The following is a 12284-nucleotide window of genomic DNA, read 5'->3' as shown; positions in this document are numbered from 1 at the left end:
AGGACCGAAACCACCTATCATAATTGTTCGAGGTAGACATAAGTTAGATGGGTTCGATACATTGCCAAATAGGCTACATGCAATTAATGTGATTGAATTTCTTATCAACTTGCATCAAGGTAAAGGAGATTTTCCCAACATACCTTGTGCTCAAGTTACAACTTCAAATAAACATCGACATGACTCTAGGTAGGCATTGAAGCTGCTTTAAGACTATAGATTATGTGTGGTTTTATATTGCTTCCATTAGGTGGTACGGATTGATGGGCCAAATAGACATCCACGTGACTCTAGGTGAGCATTGAAGCTACACTATAAGAATGTATATCATGTGTGGCTTTATATTACTCTAATTAGGTGGTACGGATTGATGTGTCAAATTAGACCCAACCACATAGCCTAGATTGCCTTTATAAAGAATAGTGACACACATCCTCGTGCTCATCAACCACTCATCTACCATCACATTTTGCCTTTTGTATCCTCTATTTACAAATTATTTGTCTTGCCATTATGTCAACAAATCTCCTTTCACTGATGCAAGTATAAGCTAACTATATCTGGAATTAAGTTTTAGGAGTAATATAAATATTATGCTCATCTTCTTTATTTATCACTCATGCTTAGCTTTCTTTGGTCATGGAAGATTATGTGCTTGTGTGTACATCACAATCTATTATGTCTTACACTTGCATATGCATACCTTATCATTTAATCACTAAATATAATAGTATCCTTTAGGTTGTTACACAAGACCCACAATGCAAACTATATAACGTAAAGGTCAAAGAGTGTTGTCATATAAGTTAGAAGAGTACATTGTTATCTAAGTTGCAGTATTTCAATTTGGCAATTTAAATTATTTGTGTGTGCACCACAATCTATGATGTCTTACACTTGCATATGCATACTAGATTTTGCTTTATTTCTAGCTTATCATTTCATCACTAAATATAACACAAGAAATTAACCATGTTTCCTTATCATATTCTTTTTCAAGTTAAGATTTCCATACAATCCGTGTCCAAGATAGGGGTGCTTGTATCAATCCATGATGAAAAGTCCATGCTCAAGGCCCGTAGTAACAACTGTAATACAAGATAATTACTCTCTCTCTCTCTCTCTCTCTCTCTCTCTCTCTCTCTCTCTCTCTCTCTCTCATTTTGGTTTTTTTTGTGCTCTTTCTCGTCATATCTTCTTCTTCTTTTCTCATGTGTGCTATCTTGTTGTGTCCATGTTGGTGCAAGCCATATTGTTGTGGGGCTAACTTTTTCCAACAAGCTCCCTCTCTATATAGGCATGAAATTTGTCAAAGATAAAAACATGGGGGTTAAAGTGTAGCAAATAGCATGTTTTTTCCCCCCTTCCTACTTCATGTCATACTTTTGTATCTCAAAAGGTGTTATAGGTATTACTTAACCATCCTCTCTAGCTTTGCTCCAATGGTGTTAGTTGTTGTACACAAGCACACCTCAATGTTTATTGTGGCATGTTTAGTTGCAGCTTCAAGGGTGGTAAGGAGCTTTCATAAGATTGGATGGGACTTATGGAATTTTCCTCATGAATGAACATTGGTGGTGGCATTTTTTGCAGTAAGTTGAGTTGTTTTAGAGGTGCGTCATGTTGTTTGTTGTGGCATGTTTAGTTACAGCTTCAAGGGTGGTAAGGGGATTTCATAAGATCGGATGGGACTTATGGAATTCTCCTCTCATGAATGAGCATTGGAGGTGGCCTTTGTTGTGGTAAGTTCAGTTCTATTTGTGTGATGGGCCCCCCTTGGGATATGAATAGGGTTTGGGTTTGGATATTTAATGAGGGTATTACAACCTTTTGCATAGAAGTAGAAGCTTCCCTAGGCATTTCCCTTTTTGAGGTACTTGTTATCCTTGGGTATGTTTTAGGTATCTATATTTGTTAGGGTGATGATGGTGAAGGTTCATCTGAAATTTTATTCCCCTTGTCTGATGTTACACCTGCAGAGCTTGTGACCACTAATGAGACTTAGGAGTTAGCTAGGGTACTTGTTTTTGTTTAGGGTTGAGCTTCAAGCAAGCATATAGGTATCCGTTTTGGGGTAACTTGTAATGGGGACCTTTTGCAGAGATTGCGTATTCGAGGATTTCTTTGCTAGGCTAGTTGACGTGGCATGGATAGTGAATTTTAGGAACCCATTTAAAGGTGGATTGGGGTTGCAAATTTTTAACCCATTAGGGTGGTTGGTTCTTTTAATAGGAGGTTTTAACAACATGGAGGGAAAAGAAACAAGACTGATGATCAATGGACAATGGGGTGGACGAGGTTTCTTTAGGTTCAAACGATGGCGAGGTTTCCTCCTTGCGATTCTCAATGAGAGTCAGAGAGGTAGTGGCAGTAGTGTGAGTTATGAAGAGGGCTGAGCGATGAGGATTGGAAATTACCCCACAGAGAAGCACTTCATTAGACCACTCACAATAGTGCACCTTGTATCTTTCATCCACTTTGCGACCAAGTATTAGTGGTCCCTTTAGTGTTCTTTGCTGGCATAACCAGGAATTCTCCCACCACGTGCTTGTATCACACAATATATGTATGTCAATGTGTAATATTCCAAGTACCATACCTTGGTATTCATATTATTGATACCTTTACCTTTCAAAGAGATATCTACAAGTTGAGGCTTCCCCAACTGGTTCTATGCATTAAAAGAGAGTAAATTGGTGGTAGCTCCAGTGTCAAGCAATGCATTGTAGAACTTTTTACCATAAGAGCTAGTCAACTCTATGGGTGTCTGAAGAGGTGCTATGTGATCTCATATGTCCCCCCTTCAACCTCTTCGACAAAGACTTATGCACGTCCGAGGGGCTAGCTTTTCGTTGTTTTTGTTGTTGTTGTCGGACTTGTCACTCTTTTGCTTCTTCTTGAGCATGGATCTTTCTTAACTCGGCATTTTCCTTGGATGCTTTCTTATCATGTGCAGTTCATAAGGCTTCTTTAAAGAGAGGGCCATAGTACTTTTTAAATTTACTCTAATTAAGGAAACCTACTATTTCAACTCCATCTATAGTTTCAACATACATGGTGCCCTGGGGCGTTATTTCACAAACTCTAAATGGTCCTTTCCTTGTATATTTGACTTTCTTTTTCTCACTATGAACCACTACATAAGTACAAGATCTCTAATTTTAATTTCCTTATCCTTGAGAAACCATTTTTTCAACGATCATTTTCCATTAACATGTTTTGCACAACAATCTGTCGTTCTTTCTCTAGTTATTCAAAAATGAATAATCGGTTTACTAACATATTACCTTCAAATATCTTGGCTATTATTGTTACCCTTAAGCTAGGTAGTATCATGAATTCCCAAGGCATTACTACCTCAACCCCATATACCATCTTAAAAGGTGTGTAACCATTTACAACTTTGTAAGAGGTGCGATAAGCCCAATGATCTTAAGTTCCTAATCATTACGTTGAGCCTCATCAGTTTTAGTTAGTATAGAAATAAGGATTTTGTTGGTTCTCCCGGCTTGATCATTTGCTTGTGGGCAGTATGGCATGGATTTGCGATGTACAATCTATTGAGAAGTGTGGTGTCAATGAGCACAAGGAAGAGGTAGGGAGTGAGAATGAGTAGCCAAGGAAGAGGTAGGGAGTGAGAATGAGTAGCCAAGGAAGAGCAAAGTCTAGCATGAAGCCACATGACCACATGACCACATTGATGTACAAGCCCCCAAGGGTGTACCTCCTTATATAAAAGGGGGCCATTTCAAGCAATGAACATATCACTTGCACTTATCTCAAGTTTCTCTATGTGTCCAAGTTAATCCTTCTTGGAGTCTAATCAACTTAAGTGCAATTTAATTAGCACACACTCATCATGAGTGAACTCATCATCATGAGTTCACTCAGGTATCGTCCACCTTAGGTTAGTCATGTTAATTGTGGTATCATTAGTGTAGAATTAGTTAACAATTAGGTCAATGTCTCGTCATTAGGAGAGCTAGATCTATGTTTTTGGACATGGTATCAGAGCTAGAGTGAGGCTCTGCATTAGCCTTGTTTTCAACGATCATTTTCCATTAACATTTGTCGTTCTTTCTCTAGTTGTTCAATGAATTCCCAAGGCATTACTACCTCAACCCCATATACCATCTTAAAAGGTGTGTAACCTTTTACAACTTTGTAAGAGGTGCGATAAGCCCAATGATCTTAAATTCTTAATCATTACGTTGAGCCTCATCAGTTTTAGTTGGTATAGAAATAAGGACTTTGTTGGTTCTCTTGGCTTGATCATTTGCTTGTGGGTAGTATGGCATGGATTTGCGATGTACAATCTATTGAGAAGTGTGGTGCCAACAATGAGCACAAGGAAGAGGTAGGGAGTGAGAATGAGTAGCCAAGGAAGAGCAAAGTCTAGCATGAAGCCACATGACCACATTGATGTACAAGCCCCCAAGGGTGTACCTCCTCATATAAAAGGGGGCCATTTCAAGCAATGAACATATCACTTGCACTTATCTCAAGTTTCTCTATGTGTCCAAGTTAATCCTTCTTGGAGTCTAATCAACTTAAGTGTAATTTAATTAGCACACACTCATCATCATGAGTTCACTCAGGTATCATCCACCTTAGGTTAGTCATGTTAATTGTGGTATCATTAGTGTAGAATTAGTTAACGATTAGGTCAATGTCTCGTCATTAGGAGAGCTAGATCTATGTTTCTGGACATGGTATCAGAGCTAGAGTGAGGCTCTGCATTAGCTTTGTTTTTTATCTTCATTAGCAAGTGTTATAAGTGATTAGGCATAATTGTTATTCAATCATGCCAATTAGGGTTAGGTTGTGGTGCTCTAATCCTCTCATTTAGTCTCTCCATTAGGTTAAGTTATTTGACGCTTTGGACATTCAAGAAGAGAGAGGGCCTTGAGTCCCAATCAATCAAGAGGGGCAGCGTGTGAGCTTCTTGGATGAGCTAAACAACGAGCTCAAGCAGCAAGAACCTTGATCGTCGTCAATGAAAGCACTCATTGATGAGTGTGTAGCAAGGGGACAACTTGCACAGGTTCTTTGAGTAGCTCACAGAGGATAACCTTCAGAGAGAAGAACAGGCTTGTTCATCTTCAGCGCCATCAGATTATCGTTTGTAACAAACACGGCGGCCACCACACACAGATAAGTTTGAAATTTTCTTTTAAGGAAAAATTTTAAGGTTTAAAAACCTTATCCCCTTTTTAAGAGGCTATTCACATGGAAGTAAGAGGCTTTGCATTTATGGGCCTCATGTGCATGTATTCATTTGCACCTTTGAAAAATACTTACTGATGTTTCATTATGATAAGTCGTGGATGCATAAGATCTCGTCATACACATTATGTGCTTACACATCATCATCAACTTGGGCATCACCAAATTCCACCAAATTATCTGTGTCTAACCATGAGTCAAACGTGATTGTAAAAGCGGCCAAATGAGCACGCTAACGTTTCATCAGTGCAGAATCAGTTAACGATTAGGTCAATGTCTTGTTACATCTATGTTTCTTAACACAATCATGAATATTGTGGTAAGATGGATGTTTAATTATATCATTTATAAAGTGCTTTCCCTGGTCACTTACCATTTCAAAAGAACAACCAAAATGGGTAATAATGTTCTTGTAAAGAAACTTAGCTATGGCCACAACGTCTCCGCCATCCTCAAAGCTCTTGCTTTGGCCCATTTTGTGACATAGTTTGTAGCTGTTAAAATGTATCTTGCCTAGGTGCTACGTGTGGTTGGACTGATCGGTCCCATAAAATCAATGCCTCAGGAGTCTAAAATTTTGATAGGTTGCAAAGCCATCATGTCCCGTTTTGTGGTTTGGCACATCATTGTTGGCACTCATCACAACCTTTGATAAATAATGCATAATCCTTAAAAAGTATGGGCCACCAATACTTGGATTGAAGTATCTTTCTTACAGTAATGTCTGCGGGTGAAGTGTCCACCAGCATAGCTACAAATAGGTGCGCTTGTTCTAACATGTATAAGTATTCATCCTCCCTAGGGCAACGTCTTAGTATATCATCCTTACCTCATCTATAAAGGTTTCTAGCAATTAATTGGTAAGGCTCCATTTCTTTAGCAATTTCTTTGCTAGAGATTTTCAAGCCAAAAAAAGTTAGCAATTTAGAAAAAAACAAAGTTTGAACGGTTCATCTATACAAATGGAGTTAAGATCAAATAAACTAGAACCATTTTAAGAACTTTGACAGACATGAAAAAAAACCAGTATGGTTTTTCACGTATTCACGTTGAAAAATGTTAGTGATTAAAGATGAAAAAAGTGTGAGAATGATTCAGTTAGTCATCAAAATATGAAATTAGTAGGTATGTCAGTTCTAAATAATTTTTTTGACAAGCATGAATATTGGAGATATTCACACGAAAAAATTTATCTTTGTTAGGTAGGAATGATGCATATTAGTAATAAAGACTATGTACATAATGAGATGATGCCAGTAACACATGCAATGCTGAAGATTTTTTGGCCATGAAAAACTAGTCTAGTTTTTCAAGCGTGATTTTTAAAGGATAGTCACGTTAGTATGATGCCAATTATTTTTTGATACAATATGATGTTAGAAGGATGTATGAGGGTCAATGGAGATGAAACATGGTATAAATGAGGACCTCATGAGGGTTTCATTCAGCATGAAAAACTAGTTAAGTTTTTCATAACCATGAATAGATATCTAAGATACTCATGCCAAAAGTGTCTTGGGCCAAATGGAAAATACAATATGTATCAGACTCACAAGGATGTAGATGGTCAAGTTTGTTCATATGTCCCTTCATTAGATGAGGTTAGTTGGGTGTGAAAAACAAGTTAGGTTTTTCATGGCATGGAAAACCAGACTGGTTTTTTACATCCAAATAATCACATATTTTATTGTAGTTGTTTGGAGGTTACTCTATGGAAGTTGATGAAAATTTGTATACACATAGAAGACACTTCTCCACTTCTGGACATGAAGGAGTACATGAGGTAAGTGGGGAGTTTAATCTTCTAATGCAATTTGACGGCTATACATAAGCTTTACACTTGGTGTACTGTGAGCAAGTTCTCAAATTAGCCCTGAGATTAGAAGGTAGGGATACAGGTGCTGAAATACAACCCAGCTACACTTGGGTACAATATTACCTTCACCACGTGCTAGTCTTTGACTGGACATAAGCTTTCCACTTGGTGTATTGTGAGCAGGTTCTCAAATTAGCCCTGACATTAGAAGGCAGGGATATAGGTGCTAAAATACAATCCAAGGTACACTTGGGTACAACCTTACCTTCACCACACGAGCAATTCTTTGATTGGATATTATTATTCATATTAGGTAGGTGATTGCAATAAACAGGAAGTCAATTTGGTTATTGTTTTGACTTGGGTTTAAAGGAACCTCCTAGATCAGTAAAAAGAAACCTATAGTGGCACTTTCTTCTGTAGAAGAGGCCGAGCGAGGAGAATTTTAGTGGACATGGATGTAGCTAAAGAGGACCCAATTGAGTTACTATGCGATAAATAAAGTTGCATGCAATTGTGAAGACCTTGGTGTTATATGCTCGCATGAAACACATTGAGATACAGTATCACTTTGTCCACAAGTTGATCTTGGATGGAGAAGTTGCACACAACGGAGAATTGTGCAGATATCTGCACAAAGGCTCTTGGGAGATTGTTTAGATCTCTCATACTTCGTCTCTTCCTCCACAAGCATGGATTTGGAATCCTTAAACATGAGAAGCTTTGGGAAAAACTCTATAATAGCTATGGTTTATAGGAAGGTCACCATGATGTGTGGATAGATGTATGTGTACTTTACAAACACCATCATTTTCTCAAAATAAATAATAATTAAAAAATCATTGGTAAGAGTAGTATGAGTGATTGCATACAATTACTTGCTAGCTTGCTAGCAAGCTCTTCAAATGCTAGAGTTATCCCCATTGCTAGCATTTCATCATAGTGTGCATCACTGCTTTGAGAATTCATGTGAAGGTGTGTCATCCCTTGTTTATTTCTAATCATTCAGTAATCCCATCTTTCTTGAAGCATCATCTAGCCTCTATGATATCCTTTTGTATACCAATTAAGTTTCCATCTCAGGAACCCATCACTAAAGGAAGGCACCATGTTCTGTAATAAACTTAAAAGCAAAGAAAGGATTGTTCTTCTCATTACTTATAAAAGTTATGCATCAGTGTGCATCCATGCGTGTTATTTACATTATGCCACAGATTGTCTCTTCTTACATAATTTCAAAGCATAGGCTTTGGGACAGATTATTTAGTTGTAAAATTCAAGCTCTTGAGATGCTAGCGTTATCCCCACTACTAGCATTTCATCATAGTGTGCATTACTGCTTGTGAGAATTCATCCAAAGATGTGTCATCCCTTGTTTATTTCTAGTCATTTAGTAATTCCATATTTCTTAAAGCATCATCTAGCCTCTATGATATCCTTTTGTATACCAATTAAGTTTCCATATTAGGAACCCATCCCTAAAGGAAGGCACCATGTTCTGTAACCAACTTAAAAGCAAAGAAAGGATTGTTCTTCTCATTACTATGCATCAGTGTACATCCGTGCGTGTTATTTAGATTATGCAACACATTGTATCTTCTTACATAATTTCAAAGCATAGGCTTTGGGACATATTATTTAGTTGTAAAATTCAAAGAGTTGGTCTAAATTGAATTCTTTGGAAAATTTAATGTGGTGAATGTTCTTCTAGGATAACGTTTTTTCGTCAATAAATTCTATGTCACATGGGCTTGTTTAAAAAATCTAGTTGATTAAGAGAAGTTAGGGGGTTTGATGGAGGGAATCATTAAGCAAGTTAGGGATCTAAATATCCATAAGAACATGTTCTTGGAGATTTGAGGTGTAGATTTTCCAATAAGTTAGAGTCTTGTTATGCTTGTCATTGTGCCCCTATAATTGTAAAATGGTGTTAGTTATGGCTTTCTTACTCAATTTTGATTCTAACTCCAACATTTGTCTAACAATTCACGTTCTATCTACATTGCTTCTTCTAGAGTGAAGTTGATAAGAGCTTTTTTTGGGACTTTCGTTCCCAAGATAAAGTGACAAATAAAATTCTTTAGCTCATTAAAATGTTGAGTTTATTTTTTAATTGAATATATTACCCTAGCATTCATGAAAACTAGCCTATTTTTCCTCTCTATTACCCCATTTTGTTGTAATATGAGCATATAAATTACCACTTATTGCCTTGTTGCCAACAAAAGTATTTTGACCCATATTTTCCAACTTTACTTAACCTTAGGGTTTTGATGAATAAACCACACTCTTTCTCAACCATAGCTTTGAATCACTAAAAGGGCAAAAAGAATCAATTTTTGTTTACAAAAGTAAACCCCTATTTTTCTTGTTATATTGTCCAACAAATGCCACGAAGTAGAAAAGAAAGAACCAATTTTTGTTTACAAAAGTAAACCCCTATTTTTCTTGTTATATTGTCCACAAATGTCATGAAGTAGAAAAGAAAGAACCAATTTTTTCTCACAAAAGTAGACCTCTATTTTTTTTGTTATATTGTCCACAAATGTCATGAAATAGTGAGATCCTCCAATAGAACTTTCTTAATATGGTCCCCCATCAGTTTTTATGTATATTATCCAACTTTTGCCTTGATTTCTAGATGCCCTTCTTCAACCTTGTTCTTTGTGGCTTTCCAATTAAAATGAATAAATTATTTTTTGGGTTCTTTGAATGTTAGTAATTTCACTCAATTCCAATACGTGATCATTGTAGAACAAAGGAGCATTGGGAAGATCATCCTCCACTCCTAGTGTGGCTTTAATCTCTAAAAGTTTCCATTTGCATACACGTTGATTTTGTTCAATTTACACGCTTTAAGTTGTTCCACAGATGTTTCATATGTCTACAAGTAGAACATTTTGACATACAAGTTGAAAAATACATGTTTATTTTAATATTAGTTTTAAACATATGAATAAGATGTATATGAATAAGCCCATGGACGCATAGTCTAGTAGTAGAATGGTTGGGTCCCATTATGGGGGCCCGGGTTCGATGCCAGTGAGCTGCATGACGAGGGTTGGTTGTGAGCCGATGGAGTAATCCACCTTCACATTAACCAAGATGTGAGCCGATGGAATAATCCACCTTCCCATTAACCAAGATGTATGTGAATAAGTTCAACTTATATGAACGTACTAATGAAAATATTTGGGACATTCAAATGAGCACATTTGATGTACAAGATGAAATCTTTGTTGGGAAAATGAAATTCCACTTCAACTTATCCATGATTGGAGTTGTCCAACATATAGATACACATACAAGGTAATTTATATGATAACATACAAGTAAGAGTGCCATGTGTCACTCATATGATAGTGGTTAGTCCATATAATTTTCCACGTGTCAAAATTTAATTTGATTATAGGATATATACAATCCATTGTTTATCACAATGAATTATATACACATATCGATAGAATCGTATGTGCATAAGTGTACAATCAATATAAATAACTAGGTTTTTGGGTTTTTTAGAATTTAAACAAAAAATATGCTTTTGTTTGTGACTTTTGGGTTTCTTTGTTAAATGCAAACATCTACACACTCAATTTTGTGAACAATTTGGAAGAATTGGCTCAATATTTCTGGATTTTTTTGATAGAAAGAAAAAATGAACAAAAATGAAAAATTATAAGAAAATTCAAGTAAACAAACTTGACAAAACAATAACTTAATCAATGTTTCCACCTTTTAATGTTTTCAAAACAAGAAAACATTAAACATTTTGAACAAAAAGAAAACCATAATCTTCTTTTTAAATTCCCATACTCTACTATAAGACCATGTCCAAATGAACACAAGAAATTAGCACTTCTCAAACATGTACTAAAACAAGCATGTAAGCTAGTAAACTAGTTGTCCCTCGATAATGACATTAAAGATTTTATTTGCTTACTCGTACACACAAGAAGGCTAGACTCTCTCACTCTCTTACACTCATAAGAGATGCAAGCATTATAGAGGTACAACACACAAGTAGGAACTCTTTCAAGCACTCTCTCTCTCTCTCTCTCTCTCTCTCTCTCTCTCTCACACACACACACATTTTACAAGAGCTCCACTATTTTAAGTGTAAAAGTCTATGATTAATTAGTGAAAACCCATTTATATACCTTGGACACATAAAAAGACTTAGAAGACTCATCTTTATAGGCACAACCTTTATGTGGACACATCATGTTCTAGTTGCAATGGCTTGCATAGCCCATGGTGTAATATTTTGAAATCATAATATGATGGAATATTACAAAAGTTGGGATACAAAACGACATTAGCAATATAGTATCTTACCTCCTCTCTTTCTTCACCTCTTGTAGCTGTAGAATGTATTGATCCCAAAACCTTACAGGCTATTGTGTGATATAGATTATCCCAAGATAATTATCTACATCCCTCCTCCTGGTGCACTCAGAAACATTAGGGTTGCTATAAGACCATGTTCAAATGAACACAAGAAATTAGCACTTCTCAAACATGTAAAGTTACTAAAACAAGCATGTAAGCTAGTAAACTAGTTGTCCCTCGATAATGACATTAAAGATTTTATTTGCTTACTCGTACACACAAGGTCGTACACACAAGAAGGCTAGACTCTCTCTCTCTCTTGCACTCATAAGAGATGCAAGCATTATAGAGGTACAACACACAAGTACGAAATCTTTCAAGCGCACTCTCTCTCTCTCTCTCTCTCTCTCATTTTACAAGAGCTCCACTATTTAAAGTGAAAGTCTATGATTAATTAGTGAAAACCCACTTATATACCTTGGACACTTGTTCGCCACCCCATAAAAAGACTTAGAAGACTCATCTTTATAGGCACAACCTTCATGTGGACACATCATGTTCTAGTTGCAATGGCTTTCATAGCCCATGGTGTAATATGTTGAAATCATAATATGATGGAATATTACAAAAGTTGGGATACAAAACGACATTAGCAATATAGTATCTTACCTCGTCTCTTTCTTTACCTCTTGTAGCTGTAGAATGGGTTGATCCCAACACCTTTGTGACTTCCATTGGTAAGTTTCTAACCTTTACCCTCTAGACCCAAGTGCACCTGGTAAACTCTACATGTGGTTCTTGCAGTGTTACACAGCAAATGCCCCACCAAGAGATGGCAATTTCTGTACTTTTACCTCAACTCCGTGCTCGTGCACAAGTTTCAAGATACCATGGCAAGCCTGTCCTCATG

The sequence above is a fragment of the Cibotium barometz genome, chromosome 52 (assembly GCF_041138505.1).
Source record: "Cibotium barometz isolate CiBa-2024 chromosome 52, ASM4113850v1, whole genome shotgun sequence".
NCBI classification, from domain to species: Eukaryota; Viridiplantae; Streptophyta; class Polypodiopsida; order Cyatheales; family Cibotiaceae; genus Cibotium; species Cibotium barometz.
The sequence above is the reverse complement of the archived record's forward strand: the minus strand, read 5'-3'. Positions refer to the sequence as shown.